This window comes from Vulpes vulpes, chromosome 6, assembly GCF_048418805.1.
Source record: "Vulpes vulpes isolate BD-2025 chromosome 6, VulVul3, whole genome shotgun sequence".
Classification (NCBI taxonomy): domain Eukaryota; kingdom Metazoa; phylum Chordata; class Mammalia; order Carnivora; family Canidae; genus Vulpes; species Vulpes vulpes.
In genome coordinates, this window is record NC_132785.1 from 101,190,736 (window position 1) to 101,218,683 (window position 27,948).

Here is a 27,948-nt window from a genome sequence, read left to right on the forward strand (position 1 = left end):
AGAGACTACTACATACCCATTAGAATAACCAAAATCTAAAAAAATGATACTCCCAAATGCTGACAAGGATATGGAGCAACAGGAACTCATTCATTATAGTGGGAATGCAAAATGGTGCAGTCACTTTGGAAATCAATTTAGTAGTTTTTTTTATAATAAATACTCTTACCATATAATCCAGCAGTTGTGCTCCTTGATATTTCTCCAAATGAACTGAAAATTTATATCCACACAAATACCTACTTGAAAATGTTTATAGTAGCTTTATTCATAATTGTCAAAACTGAAGTGCAACGGAGATCCTTTAGTAGGTAAAGGGACAAATAAACTATGGTACATCCAAACAATGGAATATTAGTACCAAAGTAAAATAACTCTCAAATCCTCATTATAGTACTTTGATCATTTCTTTATTAAAACAAACAAACAAACAAACAACAACCTGGATGCCTGAGCAGCTCAGTGGTTGAGCATCTGCCTTGGACGCAGGGCATGGTCCCAGAGTCCCAGGATCCCACATCAGGCTGCTGATCAAGTCCCTTAGAGGGCCTGCTTCTCCTTCTGCCTCTGCCTCTTTCTCTGTGTCTGTCATGAATAAGTAAATAAAATCTTAAAAAAAAAAAAAAAACAGAATTTCCAGTTTGGGGAACAATGACCTAGATTCATCTCTCCATGCTCCTCTATACAAAGAACAACTAAAAAAATCTGGAAATAATACACCAGATTGTCAAAGGAAAACTCTAATAAAAGATGAAAAAAAGGAAGGCAATTGATGAGGGACCCCATAATTTGAATAACAACTCAACAGCTCTGCATTGCCCAATTCAACCCTTAGAGGGTTGAATGACTCAGTTGAGCCCAACTCAACTAATGAAAAGGCACCCAGACTTGACCTGAGTCCACACTCAAGGGCAAAAATGGCAGCTCAGGTAATTGAGGAACTCCTTCCATTCTATACTAATAGCACCAACTAGGGTGGGAGGGGACCAAGGGAAAAGCCTTCTGTTCCCACAGGAATGAAATCTCCTATCCCTTACTTAGCAGAATCAGACCAGGGACATTCTTTCCACACCCAAGGATGTCACCATTAAGGACCAAACAGGATTCCCAGCAGCATAAGGTGAAACAAGATCGTAATAGCACTACAAAAATTCTGAGCACTAAATTATCATTGGAACTGCAGCCAGCCTCCATAAGTGGGCCAAGACTTACACACTGAACTGACACAATATGATTGCTTGCTAAGATGTAAGCTTTAAATAAAATGAATAACAATATACCATTTGCAGATTACAACTAAAAAGACACTGCTTATACTAGGATGAAGGGAAATCAAAACTAATGAAAAAACAAAGTCACAAACAGAGGGATCAGATGTTACAATTATCTGACAAGGATTTTAAAGTTGCCATTATAGGGCCCCTGGGTGTCACATTTGGTTAAATATCCAACTCTTGGTTTTAGCTCAGGTCATGCATGGTCTCAGGATCATAAGATCAAGCCCCAGATTGGACTCTGAGCCCAGCAAGAAGTCTGCTAAAGTTTCCCTCTTGCTTTCCTTCCACCCCTTCCCATGCTTGCTCTCTCTCTCTCTCAAATAAATAAACATTTAAAAAACTAAAAAAATAAAAAATAAAGTAGCCATCATAAAAATGCTTCAATAAACAATTACAAATACACTTTAAAAATCTCACCAAATACAAGATGCGGGAATTTCCAAATGGAAATTATAGAATTCAAATATACAAACACAAAAGTTTAAAACTCATTGGATAGGCTGGATAACAAATGAACATGAGAGTAGAAAGTGAACTTTAGAAAATAAGCTCTCTGAACAACAGCAACAGATTTTAAAACACACACACACAGACACTTGCAAAAATGGACTTAGGAGCCTATAGAACAATATCAAAAGATCTAAACTTCTATTACTGGAGAACTGGAAAAAGAGAAAGAGAATAGGGCTGAAAATAATTTACAGAAAAAAAGGGTGACAAATGGGTAACAATTATATCTATTTAATAAAAGAGATGAACCTATAGAGCAGACCCCCCAAAATGCCATGCCAAATCATATCATAATTAAACTTTAAAAAATAAAAGTCAAGGCCAAATATCTTAAATCAGAGAGAAACAATGTACTACTTATAGGAAAGTACTACCAGAGACTGTGAATTTCTCACTTGACATCATGGAAATCAGAAGGAGACCACATAACATTTTCCAAATGCTGAAAGAAAAGAACCATTAACCACAAATTCTGTATTTGGCAAATATCCTTCGGAAATGAATAGGAAATAAAAAAATTTCAGACATTTAAAAGTAGTACACATACCTTTCTTTAAAATTTTAAGTTTCATTTTAGTTTAATTCCAGTATAGTTAATATACAGTATTATATTAGTTTCAGGTGTAAAATACAGTGATTCAACAATTCCATACATCACCCAGTGCTCTTCACAAGTGCACTCCTTAATCCCCATCACCTACCTCATGCATCCTCCCCAACTTCCCGTTAGTACACATACCTTTAAAGAGCAGCTGACGTATGTTCTCTAAGTAGAAAATAATAAAAGAAGTCTCAGACATTTAGAAAGAAAAAAGGCCAATAGAATAGACCATAAAAAAGAGTAAATATGATAGACTATCCTCATGATTTTTTAAAATCATATTTGATGATGGAAGCAAAAATTATAATATCATCTGATGTGCTCAGTACGAGTAAATACTTGTAACAATTTTATTTTAAATATAAATATAAAAACAAGATGGCCTAAATGAAAGGGAGTTTTCTATACTTTGCTTGAAGTGATAAATGGTGACACCAACCAGTAGACTCTGGTGACACCAACTAGTAGACTCTGATCATTTTATTTATTTTTTTCACATTAATGTTTTTAGTTTATTAAGCTTCTCATGAAAAATCTACAGAATCACTACAGATAAAGCCACTGCAGAATCTTTACTCCTGTTGTCCAGTATTCAGCTCACTTCTTTTTGCCAGCACCAACATTGGCCTTTGCAGTTCCCCTGACTTTCTTCATTCTGTTTTTGCGTTCTTTGTGCTGTTTTGTTTTTGCGTTCTTTGTGCTGTTTTTTCTTGATGTCTTTTTTTTCTCATACAGGCCATGTCTTCAAAGTCTATGTTTGGGTTCATTTTTCTTTGCGTAATCCAAGGAATCATAAATCATGCCAAAGCCAATTGTCTTGCCACCACCAAAATGGGTTCTGAATCCAAATACAAATATGACATCTGGTGTGATCTTGTACATTTTGGCTAGTTTTTCCCGAATTTCTGTCTTAGGTACTATTGCCTTCCCAGGGTGAAGAACATCAATGACCATCTGTTTCCACTGAAGTGGTCGGTTGGTCATGAGCTTCCTGGTCTGGATAGTTACTGTGTCATTCATGATGGCGGCTGAGCTTCAAGCAGCCAGAGAGGAAAAGAGACTGTATGTTCATTTTAACACCTATAACGACCACTAAGAAAAGTTACAAAGAGATACAGTAAAGAACATTCTAATTAAAACAAAATTCTAAAAAATATTCAGGTAATCCATAAGTAAACCAAGAAAACAGAAATAGAACCCTGAGGGGATCAAAAATGGTAGATTTGAGCCCTTACATATCAAGAATTACTTTAATGTACCCCCCTAAAAATAGAAAAAAAAAAAAGAAATTAACCAAATGGATAAAAGCACAATCCAACTACATGCTGTCTATAAGAAACTCATGTCAAATATAAGAACATAAGTAGGTTAAAAGGATCTAAAAAGATATATCATTCAAAACATTAATTGAAAAATCGAAGATGGATATACCATTATTAGGTAAAGTAGACTTCAGAACAATGAGAATTATTAGGAACAAAATGGGATCTCACAGAATGATTACAGGGTCAACCCACCAAGAAGACACAGGAATCCTAAATGTGTACTGAACCAAAGACTAGAGCTTCAAAATACATAAAAACTAAGAACTGAAAAGAGAGATGGACACAGCCAAAATTTATAGTCAGTCCCTTCAGCATCCCACTTGCATCATATGCTAGAACTATTAAACAGAAAAATGAGCAGAGATACAAAGGAACTCAACTATATGACCAAGCAGTAGGATATAAATGACATTTATAGACTCCATTGAAAACAGCGGAATAAACATTTTTTCAGGTTCCCTAGAAACAATCAAGTTAGACCATATTCTGGACTATAAACCAAACCCCACAAGTTAAAAGAACTGAAACAATACAGAGTATGTTCTCTGACTATTATTGAGTCAAACTAGAAATCAGTAATGTAAGAACAAAAAAAAGTCTCCAACTCTTGGAAATTAAATAATGTATTGCTAAACAGCCCAAGGGTCAAAGAAGCCTCAAAGGAACTAAAAAACAAAACAAAACACAGAACTAAGTGAAAATGAAAATACAATATATGAAGTTATGGATGGAGTTATAGCAGAGCCAAAAAAAACCTGATTAACACAAAATGCTTATATCAGAAAAATGATAGGCCTCAAATTCAATAATCCAAGTTCCTACTACTAAAAACTAAAAAAAGCAAAATGTACCCAAAGTAAACAAAAGGAAGAAAACTATAAATAAAAAACTAATAAAATTAAACCTTGGAAAACAATAGAGAAAAATCAGTGAAACAATGAGCTGGTTCTTTGGAAAGGTTAATAAAATTAACAAACCTGTAGTAAAAGTAACAATGAAACGGAGAAAATGCAAGTTAATAAAATCAGAAATGACAGAGGAAATTACTTGGTAGATCATGTAGGCAGTAAAAAGGTAATAAAGGAATACTACAAAGAACTTTACCTTCATAAATTTAATGAATTAGAATAAATGGATCAATTCCTCTAAAATCAAAAACTATTGGGATCCCTGGGTGGCGCAGCGGTTTGGCGCCTGTCTTTGGCCCAGGGCGCGATCCTGGAGACCCGGGAGGGAATCCCATGTCGGGCTCCCGGTGCATGGAACCTGCTTCTCCCTCTGCCTGTGTCTCTGCCTCTCTCTCTCTCTCTGTGTGACTATCATAAATAAATAAAAATTAAAAAAAAAAACTATCAAACTCAAGGTAATTCTGAATATCTGAATAGTCCTATACTATTAAAGAAACTAAATTCATAATTTTTAAAGTGCAGACCTCCCCCCTCCAAATCTCTTAAGTCCAGAGGTTTTTATTGGAGAATTCTACCAAATATTCAAAGAAAAATTTTAAAGTCTCTCCTAGGACATAGAAGAGAAGACAACAGGTAGTGTTCCTAACTCATTTTATGAAGCCAGTACTACCCAGAACCAACACCACACAAAGACAATACAAAGAAAATACACACCAACATCTCTCATGAGTACAGATGCAAAAAGTCTTCAGTAAATATTAACAAATTAAATAACAATGTAGAAAAAGAAAGTATACACCAAGACCAAATGACATGTATTCTTGGTATCCAAGGCTGTTCATTATTCAAAAGTCAATGTCATGTATCATATCAACAAAAAAAAGAACTGACATGATTGTTCAACTGGCAGAAAAAAAAAATCACAGAAATTATTTGTGTTCCAGAAAAGGACATTTGTAAAATGGCTATTTTGCTAGTATGAGAGTTATGGTTACTACTATATGCCTAAGAATTCTTTATTGTATTCTGTATTGTATTATTTATTTGTATTTTTACTCATATAACAAGTTTTACATATACAAAAATTTGATGTCTTCTATGACTCAAACACTGGAAAAATAAGATACTCTACTAAAACAAGTAGTTTTATTGCTATTTTCATTCGTTTATATTTACTTTACTTTCCTGTCTCTCTTAAGTGAGTAATAGGATGTTCTAAGATTGATAAAATTAATATTTTTGTGTTTGGTATAAGAAATATAAAGTACACATCAGAGTCAGATTAAGAAACATCCACACTTTACACAAATTTTTCAATAATAGAGCATCTTCTTTTTTGTAATTCTGTAATGATACTGCTGCTGGCTATGAAACTCACCAACAAAGGTAACAAACTGAATCACCTAGTCAGTATTACAGTAGCAGATAAAACTTTCAGTTTTTCAAAGTTCGTGTTTGCTTTCTTTGTGATGAAGATTAAAATATATGAGAAAGTACATCTCAACACTTACATTATAATTGGTCACTTTAATATGCAGGCATTCCATCTGGATTGGACACCAGATTAGAATGGAGCTCTTCAACTGATATTTTTATACCAGAAGTGCATTAGGTCATTTACCATAATCAGTGCCTTTCTCCGACAATATTACTTACACATACAGATTTCTGTTTCCAGGGTGGTTCAGATTTTCTGATTTGTCACCTAAAAGACTGCTATAAAGACACGGTCATGTTATTTGTGATTACTTACACTCTCAAATCTTTTTAAGTCTAGAAGTACACTGAACAAATAACATCTCCAGTACCCCTGTTTTCACATTTAGGAAAATAAAACCTGGTATGTATTTGGGTAAAATATAATACACAGTGATTTCCATTCATTGGAAAAGTATGTTATGTTCCATTCGACAAAAGCATAGGGATTTCTTCTACCTCACGTCAAACACAGAAAGTAATTTGAGACAAATAGGCCTAAAAACTATAAAGCTTTTACAAGAAAGCTTTTATTTGTATCTTACTGATGGAGAAATGTTTCTTGGACAGGTCATAAAAAGCAATAAGCAAAAATAATTGATTAGTTAGATTTCATCAAAATTAAAAACTTCAGTTTATCAAAAGATACCATTATGAAAATGAATTAGCATGCCAGAGACTATGAGAAAATATTTGCAAACTGTGTTAAAGAATTTATATCCTAGGATATACAGAGAACTCCTACAATTCAAATATGAACAAACAACCAGTTTTGTTTAAATGGCCAGATATTTACGCATTTCATTAAAGATATTTTTAAAATTTTTATTGAGATATAATTAACATAACATTGTGAAAGGTTAAGGTATTCAATGTGTTGTTTTGATGCATCCAAATATTACAATATGGTTTCCACCTTAGTGTTGTCTAACACCTCCATCCCATCACATAGTTCTTTTCTTTTTTTATGATGAGAATAATTATTTAGTTTCTTAGCAACTTTGAAATTTGTGATACGGTACTGTTGACTATAATCACTATGCTGTGCATTAAATTGCAGCACCTGTTTCTCTCTCATTGGAAGTTTTTACCCTTATTGGAAGTTTTTACCCTTAAACAACATCTCCCCAATTATCCTATTCCTCAGCCTCTCCTAATCATCATTCTGCTTTCTGTTTTTATGAGTTCAGCTTTCTTAGTTTCCATATATAAGTTATGCCATGCCATATTTGTCTTTATCTGGCTTATTACACTTGGCATAATGCCCTCTTAAGTCCATCCATGTTATCACAAATGTCAGCATTTCCTTTTTTCTCATGGTTGAATAATATTCCAGCATGTGTGTGTATATGTGTGTGTATGTTGTATGTGTGTGTGAGAGAGACACACACACACACACACACGCACACAGTAAGAGAGAGACATCTTTTTTATCTCTTTATCTGCTGATGAACACTTAGGTTGTTTCCATATCTTAGCTATCATTAATAATACTGCAGTAAACATAGGAGTACAGATGTCTCTTCAACATCCTATTTTCATATATATGTATATATATTTTGGATATATACTCAGAAGTGAGAGTATGGGATCATATAGCAGTTCTATTTTTAATTTTTGGAGCAAGCTCCATACTGTTATTCAAAGTGGCTGAACCAGTTACCTTCCTCACCAGCAGTGCCCTTTTCTTCACATCCTGGCCAACAGTCATCTCTTATATTCCTAATGACTGCCATTCTATCAGGTATGAGGTGTTCTCTCTCACTGGTTTGATTTGCTTTTCCTTGATGATTAGTGACCACCTTTTCATATACTTGTCAGTCATTTGGATATCTTCTTTGGAGAAATGTCTCTTCAGTTTTTCTGCCCATTTTTTAAAAACGATTTTATTTATTCATGAGAAACACAGAGATAGATGCAGACACATAGGCAGAGGGAGAAGTGGGCTCCCCACAAGGAGCCCAGTGTGGCACTCGATCCTGGATCCTGGAATCATGCCCTCAAGCTGAAGGCAGACACTGAACCGCTGAGCCACCCAGGCTCATTTTTCAAATCAGATTCTATTTTTGTTATTAAATTCTGGGTTCTTAATAATTTTGGATATTAACTGCTTATCTGATAAATGGTTTGCAAATACTTTATCCCATTCTGTAGTTTGATCTCATTTTGTTGATTGTTTTGCTCTGCAGAAGCCTTTGAGTATGATGTAGTGTCTCTTGTTTATTTCTGGTTTTGTTAAAGCTTGTATTTTTGGTATCTTCTCCAAAAAGTCATTGCCAAAATCAATGCCAAAGAGCTTCCTCTCTATACTTTTTTTCCATAAGTTTTATAGAGTCAGGTCTTATGTTTAAGTCTTTAATTCATTAATTTTTTTTTTAAGAGTGGTCTAAGACAGGGGTCCAATTTCATTTCTCTGTATGTGGTTATCAGTTTTCCCAACATCATTTGTTGAAGAAATTATCCTTTTTTTCATTGAGTGTTCTTAGCTACCTTGTGAAATATTAGTAGACTATATATATATGAGTGGTTAGTTCTGGGTTCTCTATTTTTGTCCCATTAGTTTATATATCTATTTAATGTCAGTACCACACTGTTTTAATTGCTATATCTTTGTAGTAGAGTTTCAAATCAGAAAATGTAATGCCTTTTGCTTAGCCATCTAGGGTCTTTTGTGGTTCAATACAAATTTTAGGATTTTTTTTTTCTATTTCTGTGAAAAATGCTATTGGAATTTTGGTAGGGAATACTTTGAATCTACAGGGGTCTTTGTGTAGTGTGGACATTTTAAATACATATATTATTCCAGTCTGTGAACATAGGATATCTTTCCATTTGTTTCTTCAATTTCTTTCATCAAAGTCTTGTAGTTTTCATTGTATGAATCTTTCACTTTCTTGGTTAAATTCGCACCTAAGTATTTTATTGGTTTTGATGCTCTCATGAATGAGATAGTCTTTATTTCTTTTTCAGATATCTTGTTGTTTGTGTGTAGAAATGCCACTGATTTCTTTATGTTGATTTTATATCCCGAAACTTTACTGAATTCATTGATTATTTTCAACAACTTTTTGGTTAAGTCTTTAGGATTTTCTATATATAAGATCATGTTACTTGCAAATAACTACTTCCTTATTTCTGATTTGGATATGTTTTTTGTCAAAATGTTTTAGGTAGAACACAGTACTTCTCTGAATAAGAGGTGGTGAGAGGCACCCAGGTCTTGTTCCTGATCATAGAGGAATTGCTTTCCATCTTTCATGGTTGAGTATGATGTTAGCTGTGGGTTTGCCATCTATAGCCTTTATTATGTCAAGGTGTATTGCTTCTATGAAACTCTTCTAAAGGTTTTTCAGGGAGGCATAATTATTTTGTATAGGAATTGTTCAGGGAAGCATAATTCTTTTATATAGGAAATGTTCAGATTTTACATATTTTGTAATAAATGTGAATTTCTTTTTCTCAAGAAAGAAACAATATGGTCTAATAGAAGGAGAACTAAACTCAGTCATCCTAAGAAATCAATCATAGCTCAGTCATTTATTGAGAGACCTTAGTCAATTTACTAAACTTCTTGCTACCTTTTTTTTCCTATCTTGAAAATGTATATAATGATACCAGTGATATGTATATAAGAGGGGTTTCAGGATAGCAATATGCCTGAAAGTCTAAAAGATTTATCTTAAATTTCCATGGTAAGCATACTGTATATAACCCAACTTTATTTGGGGGATTGGTGGGAGTGGAAATTATTGGTGGAAGTAACAGGAAGAGCTGAAATAACCTCATGTCAATCCCTTAGTGTTGTCAACAGAATCCATGTAATTAAGACTAGTATATTCCCCTTTTAAAAATATTTATTTATTTTATAGGGAGAGTGAGAGAGAGCAAACACATGCACATAACCTGGGGTAGGAGCACAAGGAGAGGGAGAAAAAGACTCAAACAGACTCCCCATTAAGTGCAGAACACCACACAGGGCTTGATCCCAAGGTTAATGACGCAACCTGAAATCAAGAGTCAGACACTGAACCATCTGAGCCACCCACCCGCACCATAAAGTAACCCAGAGTATTATTAAATTATGGTAAGATTTGCCAATCAGATTCTAAACAGTATCTATACATCTACACCAAGGAGAAATGAATAATACATGCAAATCTTCCTTCAGGTATTAAATTCTGCTCTGTGTTTTTTGACCAATCTCATTCTAAGATATTTGACAGACTTGTCCATACGATTACTGAATAAAGCAGAGAAAAAACTACTGGGATTGTGCCTGTCTCCACAGGTTTTGTGAGATTTCACTGTATACAGAAGTGTGACTGATGAAATTTCATCATTGGATGCACAGTGTCTGTCCCAGTAAAGGGACACTTCTGTACTTTTTTGCCCTAATTGTAGAAAGAATAATATGCCTAGAAACCAGCATATTTTGGACAAGTGAACAGTCCCATTTTCAGATTGAGGACTGAAAGTATAGCATATACATGTTGTTAGGACATTGCTATTCAGAGACTGAATAGTATCTTTGATCCATCTCTCCTAGAATTTCTCTTGTGTTGTGATTAAATATAAATTAAAACAATCCAGGCAAGAAAAGGATGACATCACTAATTTTGGCAATACTTAGAACAGTGTATCATCTTTCCAGTGTTAGCATTTTTAAACTCACTTTTTAAAAACTTCCAAATAAACCTTTGTGTTATTGCACAGTGGTAAAAAGTATGACTAGCCATAAAGAAAGAATCCTGGGTGGATCAGCGGTTTAGCGCTGCCTTCAGCTCAGGGCGTGATCCTGGAGACCCGGGATCGAGTCCCACGTCGGGCTCCTTGCATGCAGCCTGCTTCTCCATCTCTCTCATGAATAAATAAATAAAATCTTTTAAAAAAAAGAATAACAGCACATACATATTTCATTAAATTCTACTAGAGAATGTTGCCCACAGAATGTTCTCAGCCTGAGCCTTTCTTTGTTGAAACGCAAGAATACTAAGTGTTCAAGATGTTAATGGCTTATGTTTATAGATACACAGAAAAGGATTGGTAGAGAATTAAAAAAAGAAAAACTTTTTACAAGAAATTTGATGTTACTTAATGCTTTGTCTATAATATCCTTAACACCATACCAAGTATCTGAATGTGACACACTTTGATTTTTTTTCTTAAATATTTAATTTATTTATTCATGAGAGACACAGAGAGAGTGAGAGGCAGAGACACAGGCAGAGGGAGAAGTAGGCTCCACGTAGGGAGCCCGATGTGGGACTCAATCCCGGGACTCTAGGATCATGCCCGGGGCCAAAGGTGGAGCCAAACCGCTGAGCCACCTGGACTGCCCTGTGACACACTTTGAAAAACACCACACCACACCATGTTGGTTTTATTCTTTTGATTTATACTATGTATGTATGTAATCTCTACACCCAACATGGAGCTCAGACTCAAAATCCCGGTATCAAAAGTCCCACACTCCACCAACTGAGCCAGTCAGGTACCCCACTGTGTTGTTTCTTAACAGATACCTCTCTTCAGATAATCTCCACAATAGCTTAAGATTCTATCAATGGGAAATGAATCTTCTATTTAATTCTCTAGAGCACTGAGTCCTATAACCAGTACAGAGTGGGAAGACACTTTATGACATGTTTAAGTGAACTGAAAAATGTCATTAAATCAGGCAATTTATTAGGATAGTTGCATTCTTAGAGGTGAAAGAATCATGAGATCACTTATTACTTTAACATACTCATTTAAAGATATGAACATTAAGAACTACAGATATTAAGTAGCCAGCCTAATTTTCATATTTGCTTTTTAGTAACACTGAGTTTTCTTAATTCATTGTGAGAGCTCTCTATAAAGGCAGATGTCAAATTAATTGTTCAGGTCATGGTCTCAAGGTGTATGGCAGAAAAGTGGTTCATTCATCCCAAACCATTTGCTGAAAAGACTGTCTTTTTCCCACTGTGTATTCTCACTACCTTTATCAAAGATTAATTGGGCATATAACTGTACCTATATTTATAGGCGTTCAGTTCTGTTCCATTCAACTGTGTGTCTAATTTTGTGCCGGTACCATACTATTTTGATTACTACAGCTTCACAGTATAACTTGAAGTCTAGAACCTTGATAGCTCCAATTTTATTTTGTTTACAAGATTATTATGGTTTATTACACTTTTCAGAGTACAAGTCTTTCGCATCTTGGTTCGGGTTTATTCTTAGGTATCTTATTATCTTTGGTGCAACTGTAAGTGAGCTTGATGGCTTAATTTCTCTTTCTCTGGCTTCATTGTATAGAAATGCAACAGATTTCTTTATGTTGATTTTGTATACTGGGACTTTACTGAATGTATTTATCAGTTTAGTAGATTTTTGGTGAAGTCCTTAGGGTTTTCTATATGCAGTATCATGTAATCTGCAAATAATGAAAAGTATTCCTCCTTCCTTACCAATTTGGATGCCTTTTATTTTTTGGTGTTGCCTGACAGCTGTGGCTAGAACTTCCATGCCAAGTTGAATAAAAGTGGTGAGAACAGACATCCTTGTCTTGTTCCTCACCTTAGGGAAAAAGGCCTCAGTTTCTTCACCATTGAGTATGATGTAAGCTGTGGGGTTTTCATATTAGGCCTTTATTTTGTTGAAGTATGTTCCCTCTAAACCTACTTTTTTGAGGGTTTTTATCATGCTTGGGTATTGTACTTTGTCAAATGCTTTCTCTACATCTATTGAAATGATCATATGATCTTTATCCTTTCTCTTACTGAAGTGATGTAGCACATCAATTGATTTGTGAATATTGAACCACCTTTCTTGCATCCCAGGAATAAATCCCACTTGATTGTGGTGAATGATTTTTCTTTTCTTTTCTTTTCTTTTCTTTTCTTTTCTTTTCTTTTCTTTTCTTTTCTTTTCTTTTCTTTCTTTCTTTTCTTTTCTTTTCTTTCTTTCTTTTCTTTTCTTTTTCTTCTCTTCTCTCTCTCTCTCTCTCTCTGACGGATTGCTGGATTCAGTTTGCCAATATTTTGTTGAGGATTTCTGCACCTATGTTCATCAGAGATATTAACATGTAGTTCTCTTTTGGTTTGTGATGTCTTTCTCTGGTTTTGGTATCAGTAATGCTGCCCTCATAGAATGAACTTGGAAGTTTTCCTTCCTCTTCTGTTTTTCTGGAGAGGGTTGAAAAGAATAGGTATTAACTCCTCTTTAAGTGTTTTTGTAGAATTTGTGAAGCCATCTGGTCCTGGACTTTGGGCTGTTGGGAGCTTTTTGGCTACTGATTCAAGTCGTTACTGGTAATCGGCCTGTTCAAATTTCCTGTTTCTTCCTACTCCAGTTTTGGTAGGCTATACATTTCTAGGAATTTATCCATTTCTTCTAGGTTGTCCAATTAGTTAATACATAATTTTTCATAATATTCTCTTACAGTCTTTTGTATATCCGTAGCGTCAGTTTTTATTGCTCCTCTTTCATTTGTAATTTTGTGTGTTTGAGTCCTTCCCCGCCCCACCACCCCCCGCCCCCATCTTTCTCTCTCTCTCTCTTTTTTTTCTTGATGAGTCTGGCCATAGGTTTATCAATTTTGTTGATCTTTTCAAAGAACCAGCTCCCCGTTTCATGATCTGTTCTTTTCTGTTTTAGCTTTGGTACCATCTGTTACTGCATTAATTTTTATTATTTCCTTCCTTCTAACTGGTTTGGGGTTTTGTTCTTTTTCTAGCTTCTGTAAGTCTAAGGTTAGGTTGTTTATTTGAGATTTTCCTTGTTTCCTGAAGTAGGCCTATATTGCTAGAAACTTCCCTCTTAGAACAGCTTTGGCTGCATCTCAGAGTTTTGTTTTGTTTTGTTTTGTAATATAAATTTATTTTTTATTGGTGTTCAATTTGCCAACATATAGAATAACACCCAGTGCTCATCCCATCAAGTGCCCACCTCAGTGCCTGTCACCCAGTCACCCCCACCCCCCACCCACCTCCCCTTCCACCACCTCTAGTTAGATTCCGAGTTAGGAGTCTTTCATGTTCTATCTCCCTTTCTGATATTTCCACTCATTTTTTCCCCTTTCCCCTTTATTCCCTTTCACTATTTTTTATATTCCCCAAATGAATGAGACCATATAATGTTTGTCCTTCTCCGATTGACTTATTTCACTCAGCATAATACCCTCCAGTTCCATCCACGTCAAAGCAAATGGTGGGTATTTGTCGTTTCTAATGGCTTGCATCTCAGAGGTTTTGGACCATTGTGTTTTCACTTTTGTTTGTTTCCGTGTACTTTCTGATTTCTTCTTTGATTTTTTAGTTGATCTGTTCGTTGCTTAGTAGCATGTTATTTAACCTCCATATATTTGTGCTCTTTCCAGAGTTTTTCTTGTGGTGGGTTTCTAGTTTCATGGAATTGTGGTCAGAAAAGATGCTAGGTATGACTTCAGTCGTCTTCAGTCATTTCAAATTTGTTGAAGCTTGTTTCGTGGCCTAATATGTGATCTGTTCTGGAGACTGTTTCATGTGCACTTGAAAAGAATGTGTATTCTGCTGTTATAGGATGGAATTTTCCGAATCTATCTGTTAAATCCATCTGGTCCTGTGTGTCATTCAAAGCCACTGTTTCCTTGTTGGTTTTCTGTTTGGATGATCTGTCCATGGATGTAAGTGAGATGTTAAAGTCCCTTACTATTATCATGTTACTATCAATTAGTTCCTTGTTTTGTTATTAACTGTTTTATGTATTTGGGTGCTCCCATTTTGGGTGCAGAAGTGTTTACAATTGTTATATCTTCTTGTTGGATTGTCCCCTTTATTATTATATCGGGTCCTTCTTTGTCTTTTGTTCCAGTGTTTGTTTTAGTGTGTTTTGTCTGATATAAGCACTGCTACCCCAGCTTTCTTTTTTTTTTTTTTTTTTTAAGATTTTATTTATTCATTCGTGAGAGACACAGAAAGAGAGGCAGAGACATAGGCAGAAAGAGAAACAGGCTCCATGCAGGGAGCCCGATGTGGGACTCGATCCCGGGACTCCAGGATCACGCCCTGGGCCCAGATGCTCAACTGCTGAGCCACACAGGCATTGCCCAAGCTTTTTTTTTCACATCCATTTACATGATAAATGTTTCTCTGTCCCCTCACTTTCAACCTGCGGGTGTCTTTAGGCCTGAAATGAGTCCCTTGTAGGCAGCATCCAGATGGATCTTGGTTTTTTTTGTCCATTCCATCACCCTGTGTCTTTTAATTGGAGTTGTTCAGTCCATTTTACATTTTAAAGTAATTATTGACAAGTATGTATTTCTTGCCACTTGTTGCCTGTTTCTTGGTGGGTTTTGTAGTTTTTTTCCCTATCTTTTCCTCTCTTTCTCTCCTTCATGACGATATACTTGGATTCCTTTCTCTGTATTCTTTTCATATCCACTAGTGCTGTTTGATTTGTAGTCACCATCAGGTTTGTATATAACATCTTCTGCATATAGCAGTCTGCATTAAGTTGATGGTCGCTTAAAATCAAACCCTTTCTTTACTCCTCTCCCCTCAACATTTTAGGTGTATGGGTGTCATATTTTACATCCTTTTGGGGGAGAAGGATTGGGGAGGAATCCCTTGACCAGTCTCTTACAGAAATACATATTTTGACTGCTTTTGTCTTTTTTCATTTTCTTACTCTCACTAATGGTCTTTCCTTTCCACTCAAAGACTCCCTTTTAACTTTTCTTGTAGGGCTGTCTTGGTGGTCATGAACTCCTTTAGGTTTTGTTTGTCTGAGAAACTCTTTATTGCTCCTTTTATTCTGAATGACAGCCTTGCTGGATAGAGTATCCTTGGTGGTTGATTTTTCCCTTTCAGCGGTTTGAATGTATCATGCCATCCTCTTCTGGCCTGAAAAGTCAGCTTAAAAATCCTCTGATAGCTTTATAGAGTTTCCCTTATACGTAATGGTCTTCTCTTGCTGATTTAATTTTTTTTCTTTAGAACTACTTTTTTGCCATTTTGATTACCATGTGTCTTGGTGTGGACCTTCTTGGGTTGATTTTGTTGGGGGAACCTCTGTGCCTCCTGCATTAGGATATCTCTTTCCTTCTCCAGGTTAGGAAAGTTCAGCTATTATTTCTTCAAATAAGTTTTCTGCCTCCTCTCTCTCTCCTTCTTCTGGGATCCCTATAAAGTGACACATATTACATCTGATGGAGTCACTGAGTTCCCTAAGTCTATTCAGTTTTGCTTATTTTCCCCCCTCACCTATTAATTACTTTCCATTACTCTGTCTTCTAGTTCATTAATTTATTCTTCTGCTTCTTCCAGCCTGCCATTTATTCCATTTTGTGTATTCTAAATGTCCTTTATTGTGTTCTTCATCTGATTGGTTCTTTTTTTACATTTGTTAAGAACCTCACTGACACAGTCTACTCTTTTCCTAAGGGTCTTCATGCACTCTTAGATTGGAGCCAGCTGATTTTTAAAGTTCCCGGCTTTAAGTCCTGCTTTGTAGTAAGCACTCATGAAATTTGGACCCTCTGCGTTTCAAGCAAAGGATGGTGAGATTTCATTTACCTTTCTAGGCTGTTTAGTGTGCTTTCTGTTTTTTTCTTCATATCCATGATTCCCTCCATCTGTTGACAGATGTGTGGGGTTTAGCTTCCCTGCAAGTTATTGCTGTCAGTGTGATCTCTTCTTTATATTTAGTTGTGGAGTTTATTTAGTAGTCTTTGGGTCCTTTTCTGATATTTTGCCATGGTATAAATATTACCTAGTTTTATCTGTGTGACAAGGTGAGTTAGGGTCCCTCTATTCTTTCATCTTCCCTGGAAGTCCCAGGATGATATATCTTCATTTAACAATTTTTGAAGCTTTTTAAACTGATTTGTGGGCAGCACTTATTTATACAACTTTATGTTTTTATAATTAACATATTTTGTTTGATATTCAGGGCAAGCCTATGAATTCTGATAGGTTATATATAATTGTCCCCATTGTATAGATGATGACCCTCATGCCTAAGTAGTTAGGATGCTTGTACAAAATCAATCTAGAAATTTGCCTATAACTGTGATTTGAAAAGAGACCACCTGCCTTAAGATGCAGTTTGTTTCTATTGCTCCAGGTTACTTTTCATGTGGTTCAGGAAAAAAATCCAATGCTTACATATAATTAAAATCAAATTATGAATGAGTTATTATTTAGTTATGAATGACTAAAACTCCAGCACGAAAGATCTAGTAAGTCGATGATAAAATAAGTAAAGAACTTGAATAGACATTTCTTCAAAAAAGAAATACAATTGGCCAACAAACATTTGAAAAGATTCTTAATATTCCCATTTGTAAAATGGGAATCAAATCATGGTGACATAATCCCTCCCACTCACTGCGATAGTTGTTTTACAAAAACCCCAAACCCCAGATAATGACAGGTGTTGGTGAAGAGGTGGAGAAATTGGAATCCTAATGCAGTGCTAAATGGTAATGCTAAATGGTGTAGCCTCTGTGGAATATGATACATCAATTCCTCAAAATATTAGAAATAGATTTACCGTATGACCAGCAATTCGACTTCTGAATACATATCCAAAAAAATTGAAAGTAGGGCCTTGAAGAAATATTTACACATCTGTGTTCAAAGCAGTGTTATTCTACTGCATGTGGTTCGCTCATTCAGTTATGTATGTTCCTCTTGATTTCAGCTCAGATTCTGTTTTCAGGGTCTTGAAACCTAGCCTACATTAGGCTTTGTTGACCATGTTTGAGATTCTCTCTTCCTCTGCCCCTCCCCCTGCATGCATGCTCTCTTTCCCATTTTCTGTTTTAAATAAAACAAATCTTTTTAAAAAATTATTTATTTATTCATGAGAGATACAGAGAGAGAGAGAGAGAGAGAGGCAGAGACATAGGCAGAGGGAGAATCAGGCTCTGTGCAGGGAGTCTGGTCTGTGACTCGATCCCAAGACTCTAGGATCATATCCTGAGCCAAAGGCAGACGGTCAATCAGTAATCCACCCAGGCATCCCACAAATCTTTTTTTAAAAAGTGCAGCATTATTTCCATTGGCCTATAGGTGGAATCAGCCCAGATGTTCACCAGCAGATGATGTATAAACAAAATATGTTATATACATACAATGGGCTTTTTACTCTGTTTGAAAAGGAAGGAAATTCTGACACATATTATAGCATAGATGAACCTTTAGGACATTATTATGCTAAATAAACAAGCGAGTCAAAAAGTCCAGTATTAATCCACTTATATGAGATTTGTAGAGTAGTCAAAATCTCATAGAAAGGTAGAAAATGGTGGATGCCCAAGGATAAGGGCAGAGAAAAATGAGGAATTGTTGCTTAATGGACATAGAGATTCAGTTTTGCAAAAATGAAAAGTTTTCTGTGATTCGTAGCACAGCAATGTAAATACATACTTTGTAATAAAAACACATATTCACATTTTAAATAAAAATTTAAGAATTAAGAAAATGAATAAATGTGAATCAAATCATGTTAACCCTCCAAAGCTTCACAGTATAATTAAAATAAAATTTAAGTATTTTTTGAAAGATTATAAACTGTGCAGTAAATGTATACCTGGTTCTGACAGATGTGCTTCTTCCGTTCTATAAAGGATCTTTAAATTTTTACAAGAAACCAAATATTGGTGGATGTATAGTGGAGTCAAAATATTTTATGAAATATTTATTTGTATATTAAATGAAGAATACGTGAAGATTTTTTTTTACGTATTTGAGAGTGCGAGCGAGAATGCTGAGCAGGGGGAGGGGCAGAAGGAGAAGCACACTCCCCCCACTGAGCAGGGAGTCCAATTTCAGGCTTGATCTCAGGACGCTGAGATCATGACCTGGGTTGAAGACAGATGTTTAACCTGCTGAGCCACCCACGCAATCAATAAATGAATTAAAAAAAAACTATCTAAATACCTTTAAGAGATTGGTAGCTTGATTTAAGATAATTTCGAATGGTAGTCAACTTGTAAATCTGAATGAATTTGCTGTTACTTGTATTTTCTCAGTTCTGTTACATTGGAACTGTTGATAATGTGATACCAGAAGGTTAAGAATCGGCATCCCTGGGTGGCGCAGCGGTTTAGCGCCTGCCTTTGGCCCAGCTCGCGATCCTGGAGGCTGGGGATCGAATCCCACGTGGGGCTCCCGGTGCATGGATCCTGCTTCTCCCTCTGCCTATGTCTCTGCCTCTCTCTCTCTCTCTGTGTGACTATCATAAATAAATAAAAATTAAAAAAAAAGAAGGTTAAGAATCATGATTTAATGTTCTGTATATCAATCAGTTGTTCTTGGAAGGAGATAACCCAAATGTTATTGGGTCTTAGAGAGGAATTCATGATTGCAAATAGTTGGAAATGACCAAATAATGAAGAGAGGAGGGTTTTTAACTCTGGACCTTCAGAGACTCTTTTGGAGTGGGTTGAAGTTTACATTATTCAGTACAAAATGAACTGGAGAAACAGAGCTCCTTCGAAGATGATTTGGGATTTGCATGTTTCAGTGACTTTTATCTTAAAGGAATCCATACTGATGATCATTGTCCTTTTTGGGGGAGAGATATTTAAGAAAAGCCACATATTCACAAAATTTTGAAAAACAGAATTATAATATTCTTGAAAATATGCAGTAATGACATGCATGATATTCAGAGAAACTTTGTGGAAGTTCTAGTATTTAAAAAAAAAATAAAACTCCCTACATGTTTCTGATGCACATTATGATTTAGAGAACATTGTACCTTGCTACACTATTAAGTTGATTACAGCAAATATGACTCTTAAGTTTTTAGAATATAGTGTATAACTGGGACATTTTCCCAGAGGATCTTCTTGTGATTGATCATTTTACTCTATTGCTTGATATCTGTGAGATTTGTCTTTAAGAAGAGATAGAGGTGAATTCTTTTTTTTATTTATTTATTTATTTATTTTTTAATTTTTTTTTTAATTTGTTTATGATAGTCAGAGAGAGAGAGAGAGAGGCAGAGACACAGGCAGAGGGAGAAGCAGGCTCCATGCACCGGGAGCCCGACGTGGGATTCGATCCCGGGTCTCCAGGATCGCGCCCTGGGCCAAAGGCAGGCGCGAAACCGCTGCGCCACCCAGGCATCCCCTAGAGGTGAATTCTTGCTGAGCCTTCAGTACCTATTTTAGAAAGCTCCTAACTGCTTAAAATGTTTTGCAAGTTAGGTTTTGTTTTGTTTTGTTTGTATTCAGAACTCTTTGGACTGGTTTCTTTTCTATGTGAACTGACAGTAGGTGGAGCTTTTTATTTATTTTTTTATTATAAATTATAATCTATTAAGTTCTGCAAATTATAAGCAGATTAACACACACACACACACACACACACATACACACAGGATAGTTATTATGACAGGCACCCAGTAAACTTTAGTGCAAGTGAGTACTAGACTTATCTCTGGAAACCAAGACAAAGTGGGGAAAAAAAATATGTTCTGTAGATCTCATTATCTGATCAAGAGAATCACATCAGTTTTTTAGGAGAGTCAAACTTCTCAAAAAACGTTTATGAGTAATATTTAATATGAAACATTTTATAAAGCCTAATAAAAAGTAAATTTAGGGGATCCCTGGGTGGTGCAGTGGTTTAGCGCCTGCCTTTGGCCCAGGGCGCAATCCTGGAGACCCGGGATCAAATCCCACGTCAGGCTCCCGGTGCATGGATCCTGCTTCTCCCTCTGCCTATGTCTCTGCCTCTCTCTCTCTCTCTGTCTGTATGACTATCATAAATAAATAAAAAAAATTTTAAAAAGTTAAAAAAAAAGTAAATTTAGGTATGCATTTTTAAAAATTTCTTTTTATTGGAGTTCAATTTGCCAACATATAGCATAACACCGAGTGCACATCCAATCAAGTGCCCCCCTCAGTGCCCATCACCCAGTCACCCCAACCCCCGCCCACCTCCCTTTCCACCACCTCTTGTTCATTTCCCAGAGTTAGGAGTCTCTCATGTTCTGTCACCCTCTCTGTTATTTCCCACTCATTTTCTCTCCTTTCCCCTTTATTCCCTTTCACTATATTTTATATTAAGTATGGATTTTTCAGAAAGATTTATTTATTTATTCATGAGATATACACAGAGAGAGGGGCAGAGACATTGGCAGAGGGAGAAGCAGGCTTCTTGCAGGGAACCTGATGTGGGACTTGATTCTGGATCCTGACATCTCCCCACCCCCCAAGCCGAAGGCAGACGCTCAGCTGCTGAGCCAACCAGACCCCCTAATTATGGATTTATAAAAAATACGTAAATTTTTAAATCACTTTTACTATTATGCTTTTGTAAGATGAGCAGCAGAGGTTTTTCTTGAGAAAGATTTGAATTTTTTTAAATTTTAAAAAATATTTATTTGGGAGAGAGACAGAGCAGGCAGAGGGTTAGAAGGAGTTGACAAGGGAGAGAGAGTCTCCATAGACTCCCCACTGTGCATGGAGCCTGATGTGGTGCTCCATCCCAAGACCCTGAGATCATGACCTGAGCTGAAACCAAGAGTTGGACGCTTAATCAACTGAGCCAACCAAGTGCCCCTTGAATATTTCTAAATACATGCAGACATATTTGACCTGAAAAGAGACAGTTTTGCCTAAGAAAGAGTAAAGTTGTTTTTTGAAGTATTATAAAATATGGCAATGTATATACAGTTTATGAATATTGTCCAGTGAATTTTCACAAAGAAGGACACCGTTGTAACCAGTATTTATTTATTTATTTATTTATTTATTTAAAAGATTTTATTTATTCATTCATGAGAGACATAGAGATTGAGACGCAGAGACACAGGCAGAGGGAGAAGCAGGCTCCATGCAGGGAGCCCGATGCGGGACTGGATCCTGGGACTCCAGGATCACTCGTAGGGCGGAAAGCAGGCGCTAAACTGCTGAGCCACCTAGGTGTCCCTGTAACCAGTATTTAGATTATGAAATAGAAAATTAAATTGATATATCCTCTTGTGTCCCATCCAGTTTCTCCCCTACTCTAAGACATATTGCTATCCTGACTTCTAACAGGAAATTTTATTTTTTGTTGTTTGTTTTTGAATTTTATATAAATAGACTCATACTGTGTTCTTGTGTCTGGCTGCTTTCACTCAACTTTCTTTTGCCAGGTTCATTCATATTCTTCATGTTTTAGTATTCCATTGTGTGAATATACCACAATTTGTTTAAGTTGGTCAGCTTGTATTTACTTTACTAATAGTGCCAAAAGTCCCTTATTTTTATGTACTTTTCAATTTGTCCATCTGTCCTTTTCTGTATCCGTCAGTTCATCTTACTTACATATTTTGAATTTGCAGATATCAGTTGACTTAGACCTAATACCTTAGGCATGTATATCTTTAATTATAATTTTAAGATTTGTTTCTAGTTTTGGTATTTTCGGAGATAAATTTTACAAATAGTGAAGTACAAAAATTGAAACATATAATTTGATGAGTTTCGAGAAATGCATTCATCTATGTAATCTAACTCCTTTCCTTTTAAGAAACATTATTATCACCCCTGAAAGCTTCCTTCATTCCTTTTTCTCAGTTAGTCCCTGCTCTTACCCCTTGAAGTCAATCATTATTGTGATTTTTTTCACCTTTTACTGGTTTTATGAAAGTATAACTTCATATAAATGGACTCAGACCATATGTACTCTTTTGGGCAAGACTTTTCTCACTCAGCTTAATGTCTTTAAAATTCATTAATGTTCCATGTATCCTTTCTTTTATTGTTGAATGGTGTTTCCATTATAGACTACAGCACAGTTTTTAATCAATTATCTTCTTTAAAATTTTTTTCTTTTAGAGATAGTGAGCAAGAGTGAGCAGATAGTACAGAGGGAAAAGGAGAGGGAAAGAATTCTAAGCAGTCTCCACACCCAGCATGGAGCCCAACGTGGGGCTCGATATCAGAACTCTGAGATCATGACCTGAGCTGAAATCAAGAGTCGGTTGCTTAACTGACTGAGCCACCCAGGCACCCCTAACCCTTTCTCTTATTGATGGACTGCCTGGACTTTAGTTTGGTTTATTATGAATAAAAGTGTTATCGAAATTTTTATACATGCTTTCTTGGGCATATACTTTGATTTCTTTTGGGTTAATACTTACGAGTAGAATTACTGTACACATGTTCAGTTTTATAATAATCCTTTTGCAAAATGGCTCTATCATTGGGAGAAATTTTCAATAGCAATAATTGCGTCTCAGATAAACCTCATTGGCTATGATACTGCCATTGTAGAAAGCTTGGCTTTACCATTTTATACACTTACCAACAAGGTATGCGTGTTCTAGTTGTTTTGCAAACTGGTCAGCATTTGGTTTTACCAGTCTTCTTTACTTTAGCCATTCTGTTTGGTTTTTGGTAGTATTGAATTACAGTTTTAATTTGTATTTCTCTGATGATTAATGATGTTGACCCATCATGTATCTCTTCCCCTCCTCCCCATGGACTTATTGGTTGTTTGTGTAGCTTCATTTGTGAAGTATATGTTCATATTTTTTACTTAGTTCTTTTATTTATGAGTTCCTTCTATATTCTAGAGACTTGTCCTTTATCAGATATATGATTTGCAAATATTTTCTCCTGATTTGTGATTTGCCTTCATAGTATTCTTTTGAAGCGCAGTGTTAAATTTTGGTTGTCTGTTTTATGAACTTTTTTCTTTTACAACTGTACTTTTTTGTGTCCCTTCTACAATTGTTACCTAAAAGTTGCAAAGACATTTTAACATGGTTAAAATGGTTTAAAATGATTAACATGGTTTATGGTTTTCTTTCTTTATTTAAATTCAGTTTGCCAGCATATAGTATAACACCCAGTGCTCATAACATCACAGGCCTTTCTATTTAGACCTATGACTCATTATTACCATTATTATTTTTAATCCAAGATTTAATGAAAGGCCATATATTCTTTTAGTTGTCAAATTCTTTAGTCTCCTTTAAAATAGAACAGTTCCTCCTCTTTTTTTTTTTATTATTGAGGTATAATTTGCATACAATGTTACCTTAGTTTTAGGAATAAAACATTAATTTGACTGTTTAGTACATAACCCAAGTGATCACCGCAGTAAGTGTAGTTATCATCTGCCACTATACAACATTATTGCAGTATTATTGACTATATTCCCTATGCTGTACTGTTCAACTCTGTGACTTATTTATTTTATAACTGGAAGTTTGTACCTCTTAATCCCCTTTACCTAGTTCATCTACTCCCCACCCAACTTCCCTCTGGCAACCACCAGTTTGTTCTCTGTGTTTAAGGGTCTGTTTTGTTTCTTTGTTTTGTTTTTTTAAATTCCATGTATAATGAAATTAGATAGCCTTTGGCTTTCTCTGACTTCTTTTTTCCCCTTTTTTCCAAGTTTTTATTTAAATTTCAGGGATCCCTGGAAGGCTCAGTGGTTTGGCGCCTGCCTTCAGCTCAGGGCGTGATCCTGGAGTCCCGGGATCCAGTCCCACATCGGGCTCCCTGCATGGAGCCTGCTTCTCCCTCTGCCTGTATCTCTGCCTCTCTCTCTCTCTCTCTGTGTGTGTCTCTCATGAATAAATAAATAAAATATTTTAAAAAATAAATTTCAGCTATTTAACATATAGTATAATATTAATTTCAGGAGTTGAATTTAGTGCTTCCTCACATATAACACTCAGTACTCATCACAAATGCCCTCCTTAATACCCATCACCCATTTAATCCACCCACTGCCTGCCTCTTCTCCAGCAACCCTCTGTTTTTTCTCTATTGTTAAGAATCTGTTTTATGGTTTTCCTCTTTCTTTATCATTTTCCCCAATGTTCACATGTGAATTAAATCATATGATATTTGTATTTCTTTCACTGACTGACTTCGTTCAGCATAGTATACTCTAGCTCCCTTCCTGTTGTTGCAAATGGCAAGATTTCATTCGTTTTGATGGCTAAGTAATATTCTATTGTGTTTATATACCACATCTTTATTCATTTATAAGCTGATGGACATTTGGGCTGTTCCCATATGCTGTGCTAAACATTGAGGTACATGTGTCTTTTCAAATTAATATTTTTATATCCTTTGGGTAAATACCTTGTAGTGCAATTGCCTGATCTTAGATTAGTTCTATATTTAACTTGAGGGACCTGCATACTGTGTTCTATAATGGCTGTACCAGTTTACATTCCCACCAGCAGTGTAAGAGGGTTCTCCTTTCCCTGAATCCTTGCCAACATCTGTTGTTTCTTATATTGATAGTTTTAACCATTCTGACAGGTGTGTGGTGATATCTCATTGTAGTTTTGATTTGTATTTTCCTGGTGATAAGTGATGTTGAATGTCTTTTCTGGTCTATTAGCCATCTGTATGTCTTTGGAAAAATTACTATTCATGTCTTCTGCCCATTTCTTAACTGAATTATTTGTTTTTTGGTTGTTGAGTTTGATGAATTCTTCATAGATTTTAGATACTAAACCTTTATCATGTTGTCATTTGCAGATCTCTTATCTCATTCCATTTCAAATTATTCATGAATTATTTCTGGGGTAATGTTTTAATGTCAGTTCCTTTACAACCTTTCATCCAGTGTTTTATCATCCATTTACAATTACTTCCTGTATCAGTTTTTACTTTGAAGGTTGGTAACTGATAATTTTCTAATTCTATTATTGTTTCTACAGTTATTGTTAACATTCCTCTATAAGGAAGAAATTTTTGTTTTGCCCCATTTCTCCTTTATCTGTGTTTAGTCATGAGTGTTTCTTTTTTAAAATTACAGGTTATCTGTTATATCATTGTTTATTCTGATTTTTAAATTATTCAAAATTAGTGCACAGTAGTCCTTCAGGTTGACTTCTATATCATTTTGATATGTTCTTTATTGTGTTTGAGCATTTTTAATCTTTATCTCACAAGGTGATATTTTGGTTTCACTTGTTTTTCTGCCATATACCTGGAATTAGACATTTCTTCAGGGTACTAGATGTCATTTTTACTGAGCATAGAGCCCTTGGCATTTTCAGTAGACACAGTAAAAAGAAAATTAAAAATTACGAAAATCATGAATTCATACTGAAACCTAAAATACAGTTCAGAGTCACAGGGTTTTTCTTTTGTTACTTCTTCTATATTTGCATCTCCATTCTTCACAGAGACTCCTGGCTCTCACTTTTTTCTTTTGTTTTGTACTGGTAGGCTATTAATTTGATTTATGGCTAGCTTAGTGTCTGTATTCTTATCTTTTCATCATCATTTGATAAAATGTTTTGAATATACAACATTAAAATGGTTCAAATATTAAGACTATATCTAAAATTACACTTAGAGACCTCTCAATCTTTTCCCTATCAATTCTACCCTGTTATTTTACATTCTGTGTAGGGATCCAATTTCATTTTTTGGTTAATCTTTCATATGTTTCTTTTTCTTAGGAGTAAACAGATTCTTAGGCATTATCTATACTTACCTTTCTTTTTATTTGAAAGTAACATCAATAACCTTTTGCAGCTTGTTTATTTCACATATTACTATTTCCTGGAAATCACTCTGATCACTTTATGGAGAACTTTCATGTATTTTACAGCTGCATAATATTCTGTTGTGTGGAAGTATCACAATTAATTTAACCAGTGTTTTATATGTGAATATAAGCATTTAGCGTTTTGTACTCCCAGTATTTTGCATTTTTAAATAAGTGAATATATATTTAAAACGTATAAGTGAATATATATATATTCACTTATTTAAAACATATATACACATATATATGTTTTTCTGTTGTTGGAAGTATATCTTTTTTGTGCTTTCCCAGAGCAGGGTTATTGAATCAAATGACAGATCCTCATAAACTCTTGTTATATATGGTTAAATCTTCCATCATAAGAATTGTAACATTCTGTATTCTCACCTGCAGTGTAGGAGAGTAAATTCATTCTTACAGCCTATGGAACAAAGTAACATTGCCAAGCATAATCAGTTTGTTAGATGAATGGCAGTAACCCAATTTAGCTTTAATTTGCATCGTCTTTTTAAAGTGAAGTTAAACATTATTTCATATATTAAGGTGGTATTGAATATCTTATTCTAAACACTCTGGTCAGGACGCCTGAGCGGGGTCTGCCTTCGGTTTGGGGCATGATCCTGGAGTGCAGGGCTTGAGTCCCACATCGGGGTCCCTGCATGGAGCCTGCTTCACCCTCTGCCTGTGTCTCTGCCTCTCTCTGTGTCTCATGATAAATAAATAAAAATCTTAAAAAAAAACACCTGGTCATGTTTTATTTTTTTTTTCTTTTTGATTTTTAAGGGTAATTGAAACAGGGATATTAGCACTTAATCTAGAATCTATTTAAAATAGTTTTTTCTGATTTTTTTTTTCTTTTTGTATCAGTTCCTGGAATACTTTAGCTTCACAAAAGTTTCTTTCTTTCTTTCTTTCTTTCTTTCTTTCTTTCTTTCTTTCTTTCTTTCTTTCTTTCTTTTTAAAGATTTTACTTGTTTATTCATGAGAAACACACACACACACACACACACACACACAGAGAGAGGCAGAGAGGCAGAGAGGCAGAGAGGCAGAGGGATAAGCAGGCTCCGTGTGGGGAGCCTAACGTGGGACTCGATCCCGGGACCCCAGGACCACGTCCTGGGCCTAAGGCAGGTGCCAAAATGCTGAGCCACCCAAGGATCTCTGTCTTTTTGTTTCTTTTTAAAACTAGTTGAATATATTGATCTTTTATTGCCTCTGGATTTTGAAATATCTTTATGGAACTTCTGATTCCCGGGGTATAAAGGAATTCATCTTTGTATTTTAACAGCTTTATTGATGTATAATTTACACATCATAAAATTCATTTAGAGTGCATTTTAGTACATACAGTAG

At 35.4% G+C, this 27,948-nt stretch overlaps 1 protein-coding gene, 1 non-coding gene and 1 pseudogene across 37 annotated transcripts in view; 1 reads left to right on the forward strand and 2 right to left on the reverse strand.

The window, feature by feature from the left end:
* The window catches only part of GPHN (gephyrin), a 620,367-nt gene that overhangs the window by 112,009 nt on the left and 480,410 nt on the right, over positions 1-27,948 (forward strand). The window lies entirely within an intron of this gene.
* LOC140599379 (small ribosomal subunit protein eS24 pseudogene) lies at positions 2,954-4,623 on the reverse strand (annotated as a pseudogene).
* Positions 23,208-23,345, reverse strand: LOC112927306 (U4 spliceosomal RNA). The gene has a single exon (XR_003236496.1). It is a non-coding gene; the product is annotated as a U4 spliceosomal RNA (small nuclear RNA).